Raw genomic sequence first — 20,943 nt, forward strand, 5'->3', positions numbered from 1 at the left:
TTATGGCATTTGGCTGATCAGTTCATTTGTTTCTTAAAAATTCTCGGGGCGCCTGGGTGGCGCGGTCGGTTGAGCGTCCGACTTCGGCTCAGGTCACGATCTCACGGTCCGGGAGTCCGAGCCCCGCGTCGGGCTCCGGGCGGACGGCTCGGAGCCTGGAGCCTGTTTCCGATTCCGTGTCTCCCTCTCTCTCTGCCCCTCGCCCGTTCATGCTCTGTCTCTCTCTGGCCCCAAAATAAATACACGTTGAAAAAAAAAAAAATTAAAAAAAAAAATTCTGTATGTCAGTGAGCCTTTTATACGCCATTTTTGTTTCTTCTCTCCAAAACAACTTCGACGTAAATGTGGAATTCTGTCACAAAGGTTTAAATAACTAACTTTTTAACTGTGCCTCTTGCAAGAGGCTCCTTTGAAGAAGCAGATGTAGCAGAGTTGATGGGGCTAGGAGTCTAATATACGGTGTGGAAGACTTTGAGGTTAGCAGAACACTTTATCACCATGTTTTCCTTCTGGAAATTTCTATACCCGTGGACATAAAGGCCAGAATAGTTAGATCACATTCAATAGTAACGCATACATCAGGCACTCGGTGTAGTGAGAACAGCAACAGCAGGATTGCTGATATTCAATCCTGATTGTTATGAAGTAATTTCCCCACCTCTTCCTACTTAATGGCCCTCTTCCTCACTGATCTATTGGTTTTTCAATCTCTGACAAGTGCTGCTGTGGAAAAGGAAAAAGAAAAAAGAAAAAAAAAACTGGCCACTTCTCAAAGTGTGGTAGCTTTTAAACACCAGCAGATTTCACCCCTGCTATTATTATTATCTCATATAAGTATTAAAGTTCAGCCTTGGAATTTGTTACGCAGTGGCTCAAAAATGTTCTTAAAGACACCAGTTCTTCCCAGCTTTCGGCATTACGTCTTCGATCTGTTTCCTTTCAATCTTATGCTTGTCCCTCATCATCACAACATGGCTGCTGCAGTTCCAGGCATCACAGAAGTCACCAAAATATTGAGGATAGAAGAAAAAGAAAGTTGCTTCAGTATGAATATTTACCAATGACGAAAAGCTTGCCAAAAATCCTTCAAAAACCTCCCCTCGTGTCTCATTAGCCAAAATTATATTTAATGCTAATGCTTAAATCATTTACTGTCAAGGACAACGAAATTACCTGTGATTGATTAAAACTGATCAGCATTCCTCCCTGATGGGATAAAGTCAAGCTTGCAACCCTGCCTACAAAAGCCAACAGTATCTGTTCATTTGATGGAGGCAAGATAAAAATTCGAAACACAGCAAGACAAAATGGATCCCCAAGAAGTTAGAAACCATGGATCTCCAAGAAGTTAGAAGTTTTAAGAATGGAATAAGACCTAGGGTGACAAAACATGGACTATAATTAAAGCAAGCAGCTGTAGCTTGCTTGGAAAAGAACACATATATGGCGTAACCTGAGAGCAAATACTATTGGGAATTTATTGGTGGGGTAATGTTTCTGTGTACCTATGCTTAAAATAAATTAGCAACCTGTACCGTCATGCACCATCACATCTCCCTCCCCTCAAAAAAAAGGCTCAAACTAGATTTGCCAAATGTCAACACTTCTAAGAACGTTAAGCTACTTAAGTGCCAAATCTTTATTATTATCTCATGACCTCCCATGGAAAATGGTGATATAAACACTTAAAAGGCACTTTTAAAATATAATTAATGTTTGCTAGAGTGATCACCAACTGACACAGAGGCTCCGAATCACAGATCGGACATTGAACTTGGAATGCAAGGAAAGAAATAAAAAGAAAATGAAAGCAGTACAAAAGAAATTAAGACATTCAGAAAGACATTTGTGAACATATCAATAATAGGCTTTTAGACATAGGCACTGCGGGCGTCCAGTGTAGACTCTGCAAAATGAATTATTTTTTAAAGTTTATTTTTAAGGGAGGCAGAGAGAGAGAGAAAGAGAGAGAGAGACAATCCCAAGCAGGCTTTGCTCTTTCTCCCCCATGAGATCATGACCTGAGCCCAAATCAGGAGTTGGGAGCCTAACCGACTGAGCCACCCAGGCACCCCTGCAAAATGAATTGTTAAACAGAGGATGCTTGATAGGCTGTTTGTGATGGCTGAAACAACTTGAGCTTTAGAATCAGACAAACCTAGGTTGAATTCCTGGCTTTACTCACCACTGACTTTGGACCTAATCTTTGTGATAATCAGCATACTCATGTGGCATAAGGACAATAATGCAGGATCCTTGGATGATCAGTTCCGTGAAATAGTGAGGAAAGAGGGAAATGCCGTCACGGCCACCAAGATGATCCCAGCAGAGAGGTGGTAGACCGCCTCCACATCTGGTTTCAGGCAACAACTCCGAGATGATGTCACTGGGTAGGTCACTGGAGTATCCATCAAGGCTTGAGAAGCAGTACAAGTTGTGACATGAGAGATGACTTAGAGATACGTTGAAAAGAGAGGCAAATCTAACATGTAGTAAAGCGGAGGGACTGAGGGAAGAGAGAACGACACGAAGAAATATATGTCCTTCCTTGTCAAGCAGATTTTTCTCACGACTAAAAGTGATATTCTCTGCTAGGCTCGTTATTACTTTCTCCATCACTTACATTCTATGCCTCTTACTTTCCTCACTTTAGTAACTCATTAACAAAGTTATGAGACACAAGGTTTATGAAAGTAAAGCTGCTTTTGGAAAGCTGTCTAGCAAAGTACTGTTCCCTAAAAGGGTGGGATGGAATAGCATGAAGGGACAAAGCTACAGAAATACAATTTGTCAAATAATGAGATAACATTCTGCAAGAAATACTGTGCTTAGCTTTACAAAATGCCAAGCTCTCCAAATTCATATTCTATAGTTGGCAGCTTGAATTCCTCCCTCTAGTGAAGCTATTTATTCACCCAGCTACTTCTACAAAATCCCAGAGTCGCCATCTTGCTCATTCTTGTTCAACTAATAAAATTCTTCTTTCCTTTTGGCAAATCCTTCTTTTGGGTTCCTTTCCTCTTTCTGGGATTGTTCTTGGACCTTCAATCCATGCTGATCTCCCCCTCAGTTTATTTTGTACTTGGTATCTATTCTGGTCATTAGACTTTTACCACATGTATTTCTTTGCCCTATTATAATTACTTTCCATTTAAATATGTTCCATATTTTCAAGTAAGCACTTGGGTGATGGAGCCTATGTCTTAGTATCCCTGACATTCATCATGGTATATCTTCCCAGCTGGTGTAGTGGCAATGGCCCTGAGCCCAGGAATAAATCTTGATTTAAACTTTGTACAAGTCAAAGGACAGAATGAAAGAAATAGAAACAAATGTAGAAAGGGTCTTAAATTACACATGAAATCATAGATTTGGGTAAATTAAGGATTAATATTGCAAACCCTAAAAAATCACTCAGAAAATAGAACAAGAAATGGGCCACCTGGGTAGCTCAGTCAGTTAAGCGTCCAAATCTTGATTTCGGCTCAGATTATGATCTCACGGCTCATGGGTTTGAACCCTGCATCACGCTCTGCACTGACAGTGTGAGGCCTGCTTGGGATTCTCTCTCTCTCTGCCCCTCCCCTGCTCGCTCGCTCTCTTTCTCTCTCTATCTCTCTCTCAAAATAAATACATAAACTAAAAAAAAAAAAATTTTAACAAAATAAAATAAAACAAGGAGTAACACTAAGAAGGCAATACCCAAGATGAAATAAAATGCCAAATTAGTTCAAAAGAAGGTAGGAAGTTAGGAAAATGGGACTAAGAACAGATGAAACAAATAGAACAAAAGTAAGATGGTAAATATAAACCAAATCCTATCAATAATTGCATTAATATAAATTCCTAAACCCTCCAATTTAAACACAGTAATTTTTCAGACCAAATAAAAAAGGATAATCCAACTTTATGTCATCTGAAAGAATCTCATGTTAAATGTAAAAATGCAACTAGATTAAAAGGGAAAGGAGAGAAAAAGGATGCCAATAAATAATCAAAAGAAAGTTGAAATGACCATTATAATACCAGAAAAAATAGCCTTCAAACAGATATGCCAATAATTATTAATGCAATAATTGATGTGACTTTATAGATTCCATAATTCCCAGTCAAAATCTCAACAGGTTTTGGGGGGGTTTTTTGGTCAAAATTGACAACTGATTCAAAATTTTAGGTGGAAATCTCTGGATTTTGAGACATCAACCTTAGATTGGAAGAGAAACATGCTTCCAACCAGAACAAAAAGAGAACATTAGGGCAAATATCTGAAAATACACCAAGGAGAATGGGAAGAAATAGTCACAAATCCCACTAGATGGTGTCTCTCTACTCAACAGGCAACGAGATCATCATCAGCTGAATGAACTTTTGGACTCATTTTAAAGAGGGGGGATAATATTTTTGGAACATTCTCCGAGCTTAATCCAAGAATGAGCAGGATAGAGGCACAAAAAAGGATTCTGAGGAGAGATCTGAGACCTGAGGTCAAGTATGAAATGATTTACTTCTCGAGGCACCATTTTGGTGACTTATCTCCAGTGATTCTCAGAGACTAGGATATCAGACGATTCCAAGGCCCCAGTGAACACACAGTAGTGATCAGGAAGTTGATTTATGATGACAGCAGAGATAAGAGAGTGAGGAAGGTATGGTTTAATGAATGGACATCCAAAAGTATTTTCTTTTTTGTGAGAAGACAAGAAAATGTTACCTTCCATAAACCATCATTCTCTCTCTCTCTCTCTCTCTCTCTCTCACACACACACACACACACACACACACACACACACAAGCATACACACACACACACACACACGCACACAGAGGAGACTAATTTAAAACTAATATTTGTTCGATGTAAGGAACCTTACTGTAGGATGAAATCAGCCACAGTGCTAGAGGATGGAAAACCTCTCTTTATTAGACATACATGCAGATGATCTTAAAAATACATAAAAACTTGGAGTCCATGAAGATTAGCCTTCCATGTTTACAGAAGAGAAAACTGCATTTGAAGAAATTTTCCATATGTACATAACCCTGCAAATTCACAACTTTTCACGAGCACATCAGAGAGCTGAGGTTTTAGGGTAATCAGCTAACCAGAAATCTAAAGAAAGACAGGCACCTGAAAGGAATTGGCAAGAAGAGAGAGAACTGTATCCTATGTCCCTGTTGCAGATCCAGCCTGACATATTTAAGATGAATTCAAAGTTGTCAATATTAAGGTCAAGTGTAGGCTAACAAAAAAAAACACAGAATCGCCGGGAGCTAACGTGTAAAGACATTAGCAATTACTTCCAGGCTTTTCTCCACTCTCTAGCAATCCCACCCAAAATAAGTGAAAAGTTATATTTACCCCCTAAAACCTGCACGCAATTGTTCATAGCAGCTTTATTCACAATTGCTAAAAGTGAGAAACACCCTAAATGTGTTCCATGTACAACTGTACAATGGAATCCCATTTAGCAGTAAAAAGAAAAACTGTTGCACACAACATGGTGAATTTCAAATGCATTTTGCTAATGCTGCATACTGCATGATCCCATTTCTATGACATAGGGAAAAGGCACACCCATAGGACCAGAGAAGAGGTCGATGGTCCCCAGGGGTCAGGGGAGAGAGAAGAGTCCACTACAAAGAGCCGTGTTGAGACTGCTCTGTAATTTGATTGACCTTTTACAGAGAATACTTATCATTCTACTGAACTCGTGTCCCATGGAATCCTTTTGGAAGATGCTGGCATAATAAAGAGGAAATCGGCTTTGGGGGTCCAAAACACTCAAGGCAGAATCCCTAGTTCTTGCAGAAATATGACCTTGGGTGAGTTATTAAACATCACTGAGTCTCAGTTTCCTCGTCTGCTAAATAAGAGTTGTTGTCAAGATTAACAGAACAATGAATGTAAAATACTTTCTAAAATATTGATTCTTGTCCTTTCTTTCCCTTGCTCCTTCTGAAAGGTCACTCTTAATGTCAGCAAATCCTGGCATTATCAGCAGTCTCTCTCCTTCCAGAAATCTAATTTGCTGTTTCCATGCGGTGTGCAAAGCCAGGTGATAACGTGTATTAGAATGTGTCTAATACATTCTCACCTATGTTTTGATGGAAGATCCTATGAATAAATTATGCATTCTTTTCTGCGATTTATGTTTTGGTGGAAGCTATCAATGGATTTAGCTGTGAGGAGCTTCTGAAGCAAGAGGCAGGGGAAATGAGCAGGAACGGAAAAATCTTGGATATTAAAAATAACCCCCCAGAAGGCAAAATGACCTCCATTTGTTTATGCTCCCAAGCCCACGCCGAACAAGCTGCCACACGGAACTTTATCATACAACGGCAGAACAAGATGATTTTCCCCGCATATTTAATAATGAGTTGGGGGTTTGAAAATGAGAAAGAAAAAGCTTGGGGCAATTTCTTGCAGTCTCCTGTCTCTCGCGCAGAAGGAAAGACAATTGCAGTAGCCTCCGGGAGGGGTGGGGAAAGGCTGAATAAATGAAGTGAGCAAACACAGGGGCAAAACTGAGAGAGAGAGAGACCCCCTCCCCACCCTAGCCCCTCCCTGGAAGATCCCAGCACGGATATTTAATCCGGTTTTTGCCTGGATCCTGTGCACTACAGATGAGGGTAGCATTTCCAGCACATGTTGGAGGATGATGGCACCCTGAACAGACATGGAGAAGTTGGGATGAAGTGTCCACTGATGGAAGAAACTGAGGAGTTCAGTTCAGGCAGGCGAAGTTTAAGGCACCCGCAGGAGTGGAGATTGCAGTTAGAGAGAGAGGCTTGGTGCTCTGCTGAAGGCCTGGGCTCAAAAGAGGCATTTGGGAGAAATTCCTTTAGAAATAATAGTCTGAGCCAGGGAAGTGTTTGAAATAACCAAAACAGAGAGGACAGAGGGAGAGTCCGGGACAGGAAAAGAAGGTTGTAAACGATAGCGAGCAGAGGTCCGGCCAGAAGCTAAAAGAGGAAGTTCTAAAGAGGTGGCATCGGGGCCCTTGGCTGGCTCAGTCGGTTGAGCATCTGACTTCAGCTCAGGTCACGATCTTGCAGTTCGTGGGTTCAAGACCTGAGTCCAGCTCTGTGCTGACAGCTCAGAGGCTGGAGCCTGCTTGGGACTCTGTGTCTCCCTCTCTCTCTGCCCCTCCCCTGCTTGCACTCTGTTTCTCTCTCTCTCTCTCTCTCTCTCAAAAATAAATAAAACATTTTTTTTAAAAAAAGGCTGCATCGATCAACAAGCTCAAATACTATGATGTGGCCAGGAGGTGAGGCTAACCCAAGCAAGAGGGCTCCTCTCTCTGATTCCATACAAAACCTGGAGAATGGAGAAGGGACAGCCACCCCACGATTCTTCCTTTCTTACTCTTGTGTTATTCTGTAGCTTAAAAACTCAGAGGGTGCAGCTAGCCCCAAACTCGAACTTGAAGCTCACACAGAATCGCAAGTTTAATAGAACATCTACGAAAAGAAGATCAGGCCAGGCAAGAAAGGGAGAAGAAATCTGTGCTTCTCCCACTTACTAAGACAACCTCTTACCTCATTTCACCCTGGGAGTCCGTTACCACCTCTGGCGTAGATGTGGGGAAAAGCATCAGACATTACGAATGTGATTCAAGTAGATGCTATTGGCTACCCACTAAATGCAAGGGTCCATGCTGGGAACCTAAAGCAGCATATCTCAAGCTTTAGCTGGTCTCAGAATCACTTGGATGACTTGAAAAACACAGATGGCTAGTCTCCATCTCTCCCACTTCTATTTCAGTGGGTCTGGGGTGGGACCTGAGAATAAGCATTCCTAACCTATTCCCAAATGCTGCTGCTGTGCAAGTCCACAGATTATATGCGGAGAATGACGGACCTAATGGTTCATCATAGGAGAACGAATGAGTTAGAGCTATTATTTCAGGAAGAAAAGTAAAGTACAAAATTCTGTGACACATTATGATCTTGAGATGGATCATTTTGACATCCTTCAAATGAAAATCAAAATTCACCTCCTATCCTCACAGGCCACATGCTTCTCACCTTCAGGAACAAGTCTGGAAGAAAAGCCACTCATGTCACCCATGGATGAAAATCCTTTCATATTCCCCATAGATGAAAAGACCTTGCATCACCTATAGATAATAAATAAATAAATGCACCTAAATCTTCTTATCTAATCCTTCCCAGATCTTCTGGAAGAAAAGACTTCTACTTCATTGGGTAATTCCTTCTCTCCCTATTCCACATAACCAGACCCCATTTACTGGACCTGCTCCTCAAATTCGTACTAGCGTTTTTTCTAACTCACGTTGGATAGTGAACTTCCCAAGAGCAAGGATCTAATTTATTTAACTTTATATGCCCAGTACTGGGCGCAGAACCTAGCCCACTCTTTAACTGAGGAAGGAAAGAAGGACAGAAGGAAGGAAGAGAAGGAAAAAGGAAAGGAAGGTGGGAAAGAAGAAAGGAAGAGAGGGAGGAAGGAGTCTGGTTTAATCCTAGACTCTCTGCTCTAGTCACCACAGGCCACTGGGCAGCTGGTCCTTGGCATGATTCCCCCCGCTGACCAGCAGGACTTGTTATTGGACAGTTCTCCTCTGAACTAGTCTGTTTCTATCCTTCAACTTTTACTTGGCCCTCCCTGTCCTCCTCCCCCTTCCCCTGGTTCTATCTATGGGCTCCCGCACAGCCCGACCCTTCTAGCAGAATGGTCGCTTAACAGCCTTAGCCAAAACAAGTTCCATGGCACCGGAGCCACCCAGGCCAAAACCCAGTTGTCTCCAAGCTCCCCATCTCCTTGGTGGCATGTTCCCAGGCAGTCTCCAAGGCCTCTTAACTCTCCCTGTAGGTGATTTCTCCTGGGCCCCTGCTTTCACAGCCTCATTAGTACTGTATTTATGCCTAGACTGTTAAAGCAACCTTGTAACTGGGATCCGCATTCCACTATTTCCCTCTTCCACCTAATCCCACACACTGTGGCCACATTAATCATCCTTAAACACCACTTTCATTATCAGAGTAGCAGTTACTCTATATTAAGCACTTAATATGTGTACAATGTAATGCTAGACATTTTATATGCGTTATGTCATCCCGTTCTCACCCCATGAGATGTGTATTATTATCCCCATTTTAGAGATGAGGTAACTAAAGCTTACTCATCTGTAAAGGCTTGCTCACAGCACTGTGTTTCTGGTCCTCCACAATTTAACCTACATTCCAAATGCTTGCTCTCACCTTTCTTCTCTTCAAAACCTCTGTTCCCGTCAAACTGGTTTACTACGCCTACAGATGTGCCCTCACCTCCCCACGTTTATGTTGAGTGCATCTCTCAGAGCCAACACAGATCACCAACCACACAAGTACAGGGCCCATTGAAGAGCTTGCAGGCCTGACTAGCAAGGCCAATGCCACTGTGTAAAGCATATTCTGCTTCCAAGAAAGCTGTGAGCACAACCAACTCATTGAACTTGACCGCTGTAGCCGTTCAAACCACTCCAGCTTAGGCTCAGAGATTCATGCTATCCTATTCCTTGATTGCTGAAGCTTCTCAGCCCCTTTGTCCTGCTTCACTCAGATCATTCCTGAGTCTGAGAATGATCTAATAATCATTCCTGAGAATGATCTAATAAACCCTAGAAATACACATGCCCCATCATACGGCTGAATGGCCATCTAGGTCACCAGAAACTCAAATACACAGCAACTTGAACAATAATCGTATAATAGTATACTTCTGGTAGATTGATAAATGGTAGATAAGTAGAGAGATAAATAATAAATAGAATATAGAGACATATAGGTGATAAATACATAGATGTATCTGATAGATGATAGACAGATGATAGATAGATAGATAGATAGATATGTTGAGAAACTGAGAGATAGACAAACTATTAGTCAGGGTAGGGTTTTCCAGAGAAAGAGAACATTTATATATGCATTTATATATGTGCATTTAATATGTACTTATTAATACATAAGTATTAAGTGCACATAAATAAATGCATATGAGATTTATTATCCATATATCAATGTATAGGAGATTTATTAGCTCATGTAATTATGGAAACTAATAAGTCCCAGGATCTGCCTTCTGCAAGCTAGAGACCCAAGACAGCTGGGAGTATACTTCAGTCTGAGTCCAAAGGTCTGAGAACCAGGGCAGTGAATGGTGTAAACCTCAGTCCAAAGACTGGAGAAGGTAAGATATCCAAACTCAACAGTGAGGTAGGAAGTAAAGGGAGCAATTCCTCCTTTTTGTGCATTTTGTTCTATTTAGGCCCCCAGTGGATTGGATGGTGTGTACCCGCTTTGGGAAGGGCAATCTAGTTTGCTGAATCCACCCATTCAAATGCTAATCTCATGTAGAAATACCCTCAGACACACCAGGAAATACTATGGAACCTGGGCACCCGCTGGCCAGTCAGGTTGACACATGTAATGAATCATCACAGATAAATACAACATATGTTGTCTGGATATGTGCCTTCTTTGTCACTCGCACTCCCTGGGTTAGACATATGCATTCACTCACAGATCGTGGAGTTTACTTTGTGCAGTGTTCTTTCCTGACGTGACCTCTTGGTTCACTCCCTCACAACACTCAGATCTCCACTAGAAGCTTCCTCTTCGGAGAGGCCATCTTGGACTGCGCTAACTGCGGGGCTCCCTTCACACTGCTTCCCTCTTCTTCAGAGACTTCAATCTCTACCAGGTCCCTCTACCACACGCACCTTTGCCTCACTCACACACAAGCTCGGTGAATTCACGCTGTTCCCTGTGGTACTCTCAGAATCTAAAACAATACCTGACACTTAAAAGGCCCTCAGTAAATATTCGTGGAGAGATTAAACTTAGGGAAGACGACTGCAAAGTAATAAGGAATAAAAGCCCCATTTGACAATGGTCTTCTTTTAATCCAAATGTATATACAATATCGAGGTTCTAATGTTACGGAAATGAGTAATGCTATCAAGGAAAATACTCCTGCCTTTTTCCATTTGCTAATCAGTGTGCATTTAACCTGGTTTCTTTTCCATTGCTCACCTGGTGGCATAGGACCAAAGTGCAGGTATAACTTCTTATAATAGTGAGACATTTCTGGAGGATTGCCTGGTCGTTGGAAAACTTAGCCGATAGACTCAAACAGACGTCCAGGCATCAAAGGATGGTGACCAGACACGTACCTGTCCTATTTTATGCCAGATGGCAGGAGGTGTTTTTATAAAGAATTTTATAATTTTTATAAAAAATTAGAAAGGGAAGCCAAAAGTTGGATGGGAAAATAGAGGTTGAAAAGTAAACAAAAATGATTCACACTTCCTCAGAAGACAAGGGAGTTTTCTTAAGGATCTGCCTGATTTCAAGAGAGAGCTGGGGTTTTCGTGTCATCCTCTCCCCAGTCCACGACCATCCGTGTGTTTCCATATTTCCTTTCTATGCCCATGTGGCAAAATTTTACCATTTCAGGACATAATGATGACAAAATAATTGGTGATGATACACCCTACCCCGAACATAAGACAGCTGTGCAAACCTTCAGACGGACCCAAGGGAGACTTGGGGCTTCAGTGCTTCCGAGAAAATCAGGACACTCTTTGATCAACCCCAGGAAGCCAACCCCCCACTCTCTTCAGCATCACCCTCCCAGGAAAGCCACAGATATATCGATTTCAGGAATGTGCTAGCCAAGATATGTGCTGGATAAATGGGGAAAAGCAAGAGAAAACCCTCATGAAAGAGCTTGGGGGTTGGCCGCCAAATGTAACCGCACCCTTTCTTAAAGGGTGTTTGTGCAGGTGCGGGGGCAGCCAATTCTGAAAGGACCTTTGGCCTTTTGGCCTGCCCTGGCCCTCTATAGTTTGGCCATGCTGCACCATGGCCTAGCCAAAGCCAGGCATAGAGGGGAAACCTACCTTTTCCCTTAAAATTAGTCTTTCTCTACGATGTGTAACATCACGCCATGTTTTGTTTTGGTTTGGTTTCTTACACGATGCTACTTGGGCAAAATATTGGAGAATTTTTGTTTTTGCTTTTTCTCTCACCTTTGTTTTTTATGGAATGAAGCCTTTGAAAATTACTAGGCAACAGAAGCACAAGCAAATAGAGAATGGCACGTAGTAGCCCCAAAACAAATTCGATCAATCATGTATTTTGTACCTACTACATTCAAGACACATAGTAAATGGACACTTGGGATAATGGAAGAAAGAACTGTAGAAATCGGGACCTTTTCCCAATAATGTTTTCTGAAATGTATTCTGTTGTCTAGAAACAAACTAGTGATGATTTGAAATTTGAAAAGGACATTTCTTCTTTAAAATTAGCATTCGAATGAAAATTAGACTAATGATGCTCCAGAAAAAGATGATTCCACACACATTTCTATCTTCTATTTGCCCCATCTAGATCCACTTTCTATCCTTCTCCACCCTGTTCTATGCCTTAGGAGGCTGGTCTCTATGGCTATAATTATAACAAGGAACCTTTTGTTCTCTGGGTCTTGGTTGTGTTTAGCCAATGGGAGGGTCTGGCAGGAAACTGGAGAAAGGAGAATAAGGTTGGGGTAGTTATTTCTCAGAAATCTTCCTATGGTCAATGAAAACCAACTCTGTCATAAGCCAACTCCTCTTTAAGTTGGTCTCATCCACATAACTCTTTTCCTGGGCTCCAGTAATTGTTCAATTTCTTTGCCTGTCAGCCCTGCATGTCTACTGGGCTTGTAGTTTCCCCGCAGCCTACTCATAGCTTTGCAAATACTCTCTTTCTGAAACTCTCTTCAAGGGTCCTGCCTGCTTCATGCTAGGACCAGAGCTAATCCATATTTCAATCCTGCTAATGGAGGATATGGACCAGAGTGAGGTGAAGGAGCCAGAGAAGATAAAGAGATAGAAAGTACAGAAGAACAAGAAACGTGCAATATGATCTTTATCTTGGACTAGGTGGCAGAGTGTGAGACACAGAGTCCAGACATAAAGGATTAATCATGAGCGCCAGGGTGGCTCAGCGGGTTAAGTATCAGATTTTGTCTCAGGTCATGATCTCACAGTTCGTGAGTTCGAGCCCCGCGTCTGGCTCTGGGCTGACAGCTCAGAGCCTAGAGCTGGCTTCGGATTCTGTGTCTCCCTCTCTCTCTCCCCACCCCTTCCCATCCCCCACCCCCCACCCCCACACGCTCTCTCTCTCTCTCTCTCTCTCTGTCTCTCTCCAAAATAAATAAACATTAAAAAAACTTCTTAAAAAAGTCTTCAATGGAGGCATCATCTTCTTGGACTGCAGGAAAAGAGACTGAAGCAGTTGCATGTATAAAGACCTTGTCAGTGTGTGGGCTGGAAATAAAGGTAGTTTATACCTGATAGTCATGATTTTCATAGTGAGGCCATTTGCTAAAAGCAGATGAGATGTGAGGAAGATAAAGGATGTGAGGATTGCGTCGAAACTTTAGAATAGCCACTGCAGGAAGGGAAAGAGTTTTCTCTGATGCAGGGAAACTGGGTTCAAAGGAAGTCCAGGTGATTCTGGAAACCATGATTTGTCATGGCATCAGTCCACCTAGGGGTGGTGATTTTTTTCCAGCAGCTCTCAGAAGTCCTGACAAAAGAATAGAAAAGCAGATAAACAAAAATGATCCCATGGGCAAATTCAAGACAAGAAAGAAGAGACTACTGAGGTACCAGTACAATGATTTAAAACAGTATGGGTTCTGGAGCTGGACAGAAACTCAGTGCAACTCTTTCCAGCCACATTGCCTGCGGCAAGGTATCTAAACTTTCTCAGTCATAGTTTCCTTCAACTGTGAATTGGAGATAATGTAGTATCTAACCATAGAACTTTTTTTAGAATTAAATGTGTTATATATATGTAAAGTGGCTAATAACATACCAAATGCCTAGAACATGCCAAGTAAATGTTACCTTTTGTTATTACTAATCAAGTGTTGAGAGTGGTTGAGGAAAGTAAGAGTTAATAATGGATTGGAGGTCTCGGCTAGTATGGGGATGAAATCAAGCCCTGCAGGAGTCTTGTGGACGGATGCAAATGAAGGAAATGACAGAATGGAGATCATAGTGAGGGCCGAGCTGAGTACTGGGGACAAGAGGAAGGGCTAAAGGCATAGAGAGTTGTTGATTATTGAAGTTTACACTTTCAGAGGTGATGCAGAGTGTTGGCCTAGGCTAGTATCTTCAGACCTGTGGGACACAACGGTCTCCTCCACAGTCAGATGACACAGGACTGAGTCGGATTACAATACTCTCGAGTAACAAAGAAGAACGCCCTGAAAGTCAGACAATAACAATGGTCAAATTGGCAAAGGGGAGGGGAGAAACTCTTGATGGCATAGTCATGCCCTGTGAGGCAAGAAGAGCTGCTCTCTCTGGTCAAGAGAGCTGTGAGAAGATGGCATCCTTCGGAAAAGTTCCAGGTTTCTGTTAAAATGCAAAATGAAGTAATCCCAAACAGCAAACCATAGAGTGCTTTCTCGATGAAGTAGTGTATGACTAAATCTCAGTTTAGTTTCTAAAACATGTGTGTTTTGACTTAGAGTAAAATAAAGGGTGTGCGCTTCATTCTTTAAGTGGGAAAACTTAAAATGTACGTATGATAAAACATTTCCATACGTATATGTAATTATAAATCATCGTCATCACAGATGCCAATTTTATTATTTTTTTTTAATTTTTTTTTCAACGTTTATTTATTTATTTGGGACAGAGAGAGACAGAGCATGAACGGGGGGGGAGGGGGCAGAGAGAGAGGGAGACACAGAATCGGAAACAGGCTCCAGGCTCTGAGCCATCAGCCCAGAGCCTGACGCGGGGCTCGAACTCACGGACCGCGAGACCGTGACCTGAGCTGAAGTCAGACGCTTAACCGACTGCGCCACCCAGGCGCCCCATAGATGCCAATTTTAATTTTTCCCTTGTTTGGTTTGAGAACCCAATATAAAAGTTGTTCTTCAGGGGCACCTGGGTGGTTCAGTGAGGTAGGCATCCAACTTCGGCTTGGGTCAAGATCTCCTGGTTCGTGAGTTCGAGCCCCACATCAGGCTCTCTGCTGTCAGCGTGGAGCCTGCTTCGGATTCTCTGTCTCCCTCTCTGCCCCTCCCCCACTCATGCACATGTGCTTGCTCTCTCTCTCTCTCAAAAATAGACATTACATGTTTAAGTTATACTTCAACGAAAGTTATAATATGAACTTCAATAGTGTACTGACACAAGCAAAACATTTCACCTGAAAGCCCTTCTTTATCACATACCACTCAAAAATAACGAAATAAACACTGAACCCCAAAAAAGGCTCGAAAGAATTACATAATATTGCAAAGAGCGGTCATAAGTTTAAAGATGTGGTCAAGTTCAGTGAAGTTGAGAAGTGTTGGAAAGGATTCTGTGAAGAGACTAAAAATGGAGAGGAACTTGTTGCTGGTGTGGTGCTGTCTATGGCAGTGGGGAGAGTGGTGGAACAGTGAGCTTGAGGTGACAAGAGTAGGAAGCAGGTAGACGGGACTGGGGAGGCTGCACTGTAGGCGACGTCGTGACAGATTTCGAAGAGCACCGGGACTGACTGGACACAAGGTTTCACTGGTGGCAGGCAGTCTTCCAGGGGACCAGAGCCATGGTGAACTTGCAGAGTGTGACCTGCCCAACAGACCACAAGTGTTGTTTGTTCTAGAATCTAGACAGAACCCTGGTGAGGCGCCATGTTGGTGACCCTGATGAGGAGATGGCATTATGGGGGAGGAACCACCATGTCTGAGGGCAGACTCTGCACAGAGAGTGGAGGCAGCTTCAGGGACCATTGCCTGCTGGTGGAATTCTCTGTGGCTCAAAGATACAGGGATCTGAGGTTTGCATGGCCCTGGGGAGTGGTACAGGGGGTTGGGGACACTGGGCTCTGAGAAGGACGCCCCTGGCCACAGGTTAAACACAGGAGATTAAAGACAGAGATCGACTTGGAATGCCTCTCACATCCCAGTGTTAAGAGAGCAAATCCTAAGAGTTCCTATCACAGTCATTGTTTCCTCTTTTCTTTTCTTCTTCTTGTATCTAAGTCTGAATACAGATGTTTGCTGAACCTTTTTCTGGTGGTCATATCACATGATGTAAATGAAACCGCCACGCTGCATGCCTTAAATGTATGTAGTGACGTGTATCAATTATTTCTCAATAAAACCGGGAAAAAAATAAAGTAAGGAGAGTTTTTTAAATGTGTAAATCTATAAGGAAAAAGCAGATAGAAATACTGAATTCTCCCCACCACCCCCCCTGCCCACCAGGAAAAGACTGGATAATTCCTAGACAGCCTAGTCAGGACGGCTGAAAGGAACGTCAGCACAACAGAGGGTCAGAGTCCCACGTGGGAATTACAGGAGAGTTTACAAACTGAACAGTGAGAGACACAGATCTATCCTCTATTTGACTCATAGAATAGAAACAGCCACACTCATAAGCCCCCAGCAGAACGTTAAAAGACCATATTCTGGATGAACTGACCAGCCCTGTTTATCCAGCCTGGCCCAGTCACCCTACGGTGAACCCTTCAGCCGGCAGGCCTTGCACAGAGGTTACCTTTTCCAAATTTCACTTTCAAATATTAAATGCTGCCATAGATCATAAGATATCTGAGGAAAGCCTGAAAATGATGGACAGAGACCAAAACAAACAAACAAAAAGGCCCTGGGGGAGACAGAAGAAAAAAAAAATGTTTTAATTATCATTAATGTCCTCCTAGAGATAAGAAAAGATATTGAATCCATGAAAAAGAACATAATGCTATTTTTAAAAAGGAACATTCCAAGAACAAGAAAATACTTGGAAGTTAAATATATGAGAGCACAAATAAAACACTCAATACAAGGAAGCTGGGAAAGGAGATAAAATATTTTAAAGGGTAAAGCAAGGTATTTAAAAAAGAAGAAACTCAAGTCGTACGAAATTTGGAGAATCAGACTAGTATTTTCTTTTTTTTTTTTTTTAATTTTTTTTTCAACGTTTATTTATTTTTGGGACAGAGAGACAGAGCATGAACGGGGGAGGGGCAGAGAGAGAGGGAGACACAGAATCGGAAACAGGCTCCAGGCTCTGAGCCATCCGCCCAGAGCCCGACGCGGGGCTCGAACTCACGGACCGCGAGACCGTGACCTGGCTGAAGTCGGACGCTTAACCGACTGCGCCACCCAGGCGCCCCCAGACTAGTATTTTCAAAGTCATAGGATTTTGATACCCAGAAAGAAGAATTAATTAATATGGTGGTAACAAAAGACTTCACAAAACTATAGATCATGAGTTTCTATATTGAAAGGGCCTACCAAGGCTCCAACACAATACCTTTAAAAAAAAAAGAAGAAGAAGAAGAAGAACCAAAACACTTTCCAAGAGAAAATACAAATCACGTGAAGGGATAGAAATTAGAATGACAATGGCTTTCCCAGTGGCAATTCTGGAAGTTAGTGAGACAATTAATTAATTCCTTCAAACTTCGGAGAGAAAATAATTTTTACTTAGAAGCCTACACCTAGCCAGAATTTCAAACTGGAAACTAAAATAAAGATATTTTTAGACACATTATGTGTCAGATAATTTACCTCCCAGGCTACGGAGCACTACTTTCTGCCAAAACAAAACAAAACTGAAAGAGATGATAACTCAGAATCCAGAAAATTTGGGAGCATCGGGAGCAAAGAGAAGATTCTAAAGCCATCTAAAGAGTTAAAACTTACATGGGGCGCCTGGGTGACTCAGTCGGTTACGCATCCGACTCTTGGTTTGGGCTCAAGTCACGATCTCACGGTTTGTGAGTTAGAGCCCCACGTTGGGCTCTGTGCTGACAGTGTGGAGCCTGCTAGGGACTCTCTCTCTTTTCCTCTCTCTCTGCACCTCCCCTACTCACGCTCTCTCCCAAAAAATAAAAAAATAAACTTAAAAAAAAAAGTTAAAACTTGCCATTTCCAAAAAATCAGGAATCGACACATATCAGCCTCTTAAGTAGTGATACTGCATGCTGGAAGAACAGAGAACACAAGTCTTTAAAATTCTTAGGGAAAATAACTTTCAACCTAGAAATCTCTGTTCAACCGAACTGTCAATCAAGTGTCGGAGTAAGTAAACATTGGTTTGTGCCCATGCTATCTAGGGTTAGTTATTAGGACTATCATCTCCTCCTATGGGGAAGCTAATGGTCTCTGTCCTAAGGCCACACCTACCTGCTAGCCATTTGCAAGCAGCCTTATTATAAATGGCACTAACTGTGCAATGTACAAGCAAAGGACGTAAAAGGGGGGGATTCACATGAAGCATGATATCAGTTTTTCCTGGAGCTGTTCAGTTTTGCAACGGGACACACGCCTAGCAGGCATGGAGAGATCAGCTCCTAAAGTAGGGTTAGGTCTGAAGGTTATAGACCCGTGAGATAATATTCAGTATCCTGTGTTTGGGAAAAAGGCAAACAGCAATCTGCCACTTAATAAATAAGTCCAATTATCATAAAAATAATGCTGTGGCACTGTGCCTGCTGGCTACCTCAACATACATGTGCTGATCATATTTTCCCTCCTTTACAGACTTCCAATTCTAAATAAATGTGGAAAGAGTCACAAGCACAGTTTTTAGATTCTTCAAAGAATTACTCATTCTGGATTCTGGAGCATTACCCAACCTGTTATCTATAATTCATTAGTAAAAGCATAGGCTATGATCTCTTTGGGGTGGGGTAGGGATAAAAGAATAAAGTACCATGTGAGAGCTCACTGGATTGTATTTCAGAGGAAACCTCTCTGGACTTGATGTCTGAGTTAGCCAATCTGAAATTTAAAACCGCAAAGCAAAGCACACACCAATTAAATTCAAAAGAAAAGCCAATAAAAAATATTTCATCAGAAAATTTCAGAACCTCAAAAGCTATTATAAAGTGAATATCAGACATTTAAAGGCCTATAAACTAGGTACGGATTTAGACTTTAACAATTATTTCAAACAACATTCAGGAACCACCACATTTATGCACTTTTCAGTTGTTAAAGTCTCTTAAAGGTGTCTTGTGTATATCAATCACCCTCTCCTCTTTTTCAAAAGTCCCACCCTTCACCAGAAGTATCTTCCCTCCGATCCAGACCTGACCCGACCTCCAGAACCAAGTGAAAACTTCAGTATCTTCACCTAAGCCTTTCCTGACCTCCCTATCCTATGGCTCTCATCTGCCACCCCATAGCACCATTACCTTGGTTCATGCCTAATGAAGTAGCAGGTCTTTGCTTCAGTTAGGTTTTAAGCTTCTTGAGAGCAAAAACCTTACCTTGGATTCCATGTATCCGACGGCACTTAGCTGAGTTGGGGAACATAGTAGGCCTTCAGTAGATACTCTCCAATTATGTTACGATGTGATACAACAGAAAAGGAATGTTTCTTTCCTTTCAGCAGGGCCAAGTGTTTCTTTAATTAGGAGCATGATGGGCAACCACATCTTCAAAACTTGAGCTAACCCTTGCCTAAAAAGGAAGTAAAAATGCCATACCATATTTTTGCGGACATGTTCATGACGTTTACATGACAGCATTTGATAAAGACTTAAAGAGTGTTTAAAACGTGGCTGTAATTCTACCCACTGCAGAAGCGGAGTTTGAAACTTTTCCTCTTGACATCCTTCTTGTCTTGCATGACATGACACTCGGCCAGGTTTCCTCCTACCGTCTGGTTATTCTTCTTCTATTTTAGCTAGGAGCTTTTTGTCCACTTGACCTTGAAACATGGGAGCTCCTCTAGGGTCAGTTCCTAGGATCACTTTCTACACTTTTTTCTAAGCTATCTTTTATCTAAGCCCATGGTCTCAAATAGCACGACAGTTCTAAAGTTTACACCCAGAGCCCAAACATCTTTTCTGGGCTCTACAATTATATATTTAACGATCTCCTTTCTTTGAACATCTCATAAGCACCTCAATTCAACTTACCCTAAGTTAAACTGATCTACTTACTTTCTCAAAATAGAAGAAATTCAGTGAATGGCCTCACCACCTGCCCTGTCCTATGCGCCAGGAACTCTGATTATACTTGACTCTCTCGATCATTAATCTCCCCCAACTAATCTGTTGTCAGATTCCCTTTCCCATATCTGACCTACCGTCCCTTAAACACATGTACCCCTCCATCTCCTCTGCCGTCATCCCGTCCATCCCGTTGTCATCTGTTGCCTGAGTTAAGCCAGAGCCTCGTAACTAGTCTCTCTGAAGCCAATCTTGTCACCCTTCCAATCCATCCTTCCTGAAACAACCAGCATAATCTTTTAACACAAATGTGGTATTACTTCCAGACTGAAAACCTTCCACTGGTTTCTCACTAGGCTTAAAATAATATCTGTGGTGGATGCCATGATGTGCAATCAGGTCTTCCCCTTCAAAACCAAGGCTTTCGTTCCCCCAGCTGCTGGCCATGAAGCAGCTGATAGGTCTCACTCAGCTGAATCTCTCTCCAGGACTTGGCCTCAGATAAGAAGAGCCACCTCAATCTAGATCACACACTCTTCTTCAGGGAAGTCCCCATTCAACCAGTAGTCAACTGGCCCTTGGGAAAGTATCGAGACCCAGGTCTCTCTCCTAAACTTATGATAACTCTGAAGGGCCCTCCCAGTTCCCTATAGGATGAACCGACAAGTTTCTTGAGCCTGTGTTACAGTCCAGCTTCTGTCTCTGCCCAGTCCTACTTTCTCCACTCTCTCATAGGTATTGATCCCTAGAGTGCTCACCAATAAACTTTGTGCACGTGAATCTGTGTCTGCTCCTTTGGGATCTTGACTTGTGATAACGTCCGTCACATATGATCTGACCTCTGCTGACCCCTATGCCATGCTTCCCCAAGCTCTCTATATTCCTGCCACTCTATCCTTTTAGTTCCTTGAATGTGGGTTTGTTTTTGTTTTTGTTTTTGTTTTCTTTCTGCCTCAAGACCTTCACATGCTTTTG

At 42.2% G+C, this 20,943-nt stretch overlaps 1 long non-coding RNA gene across 1 annotated transcript; it reads right to left on the reverse strand.

Annotated features, from left to right (window-relative positions):
- Positions 1-397: 397 nt before the first annotated feature.
- On the reverse strand, positions 398-19,464 carry LOC121039988 (uncharacterized). The gene is made up of 3 exons (XR_005795077.1): positions 19,282-19,464; positions 13,343-13,581; positions 398-978 (listed from the first exon to the last, which is right to left on the reverse strand). It is a non-coding gene; the product is annotated as an uncharacterized LOC121039988 (long non-coding RNA).
- Between the last annotated feature and the right edge of the window lie 1,479 nt (positions 19,465-20,943).

Source organism: Herpailurus yagouaroundi, unplaced genomic scaffold (assembly GCF_014898765.1).
Source record: "Herpailurus yagouaroundi ecotype Mexico unplaced genomic scaffold, PumYag 181, whole genome shotgun sequence".
Taxonomy (NCBI): domain Eukaryota; kingdom Metazoa; phylum Chordata; class Mammalia; order Carnivora; family Felidae; genus Herpailurus; species Herpailurus yagouaroundi.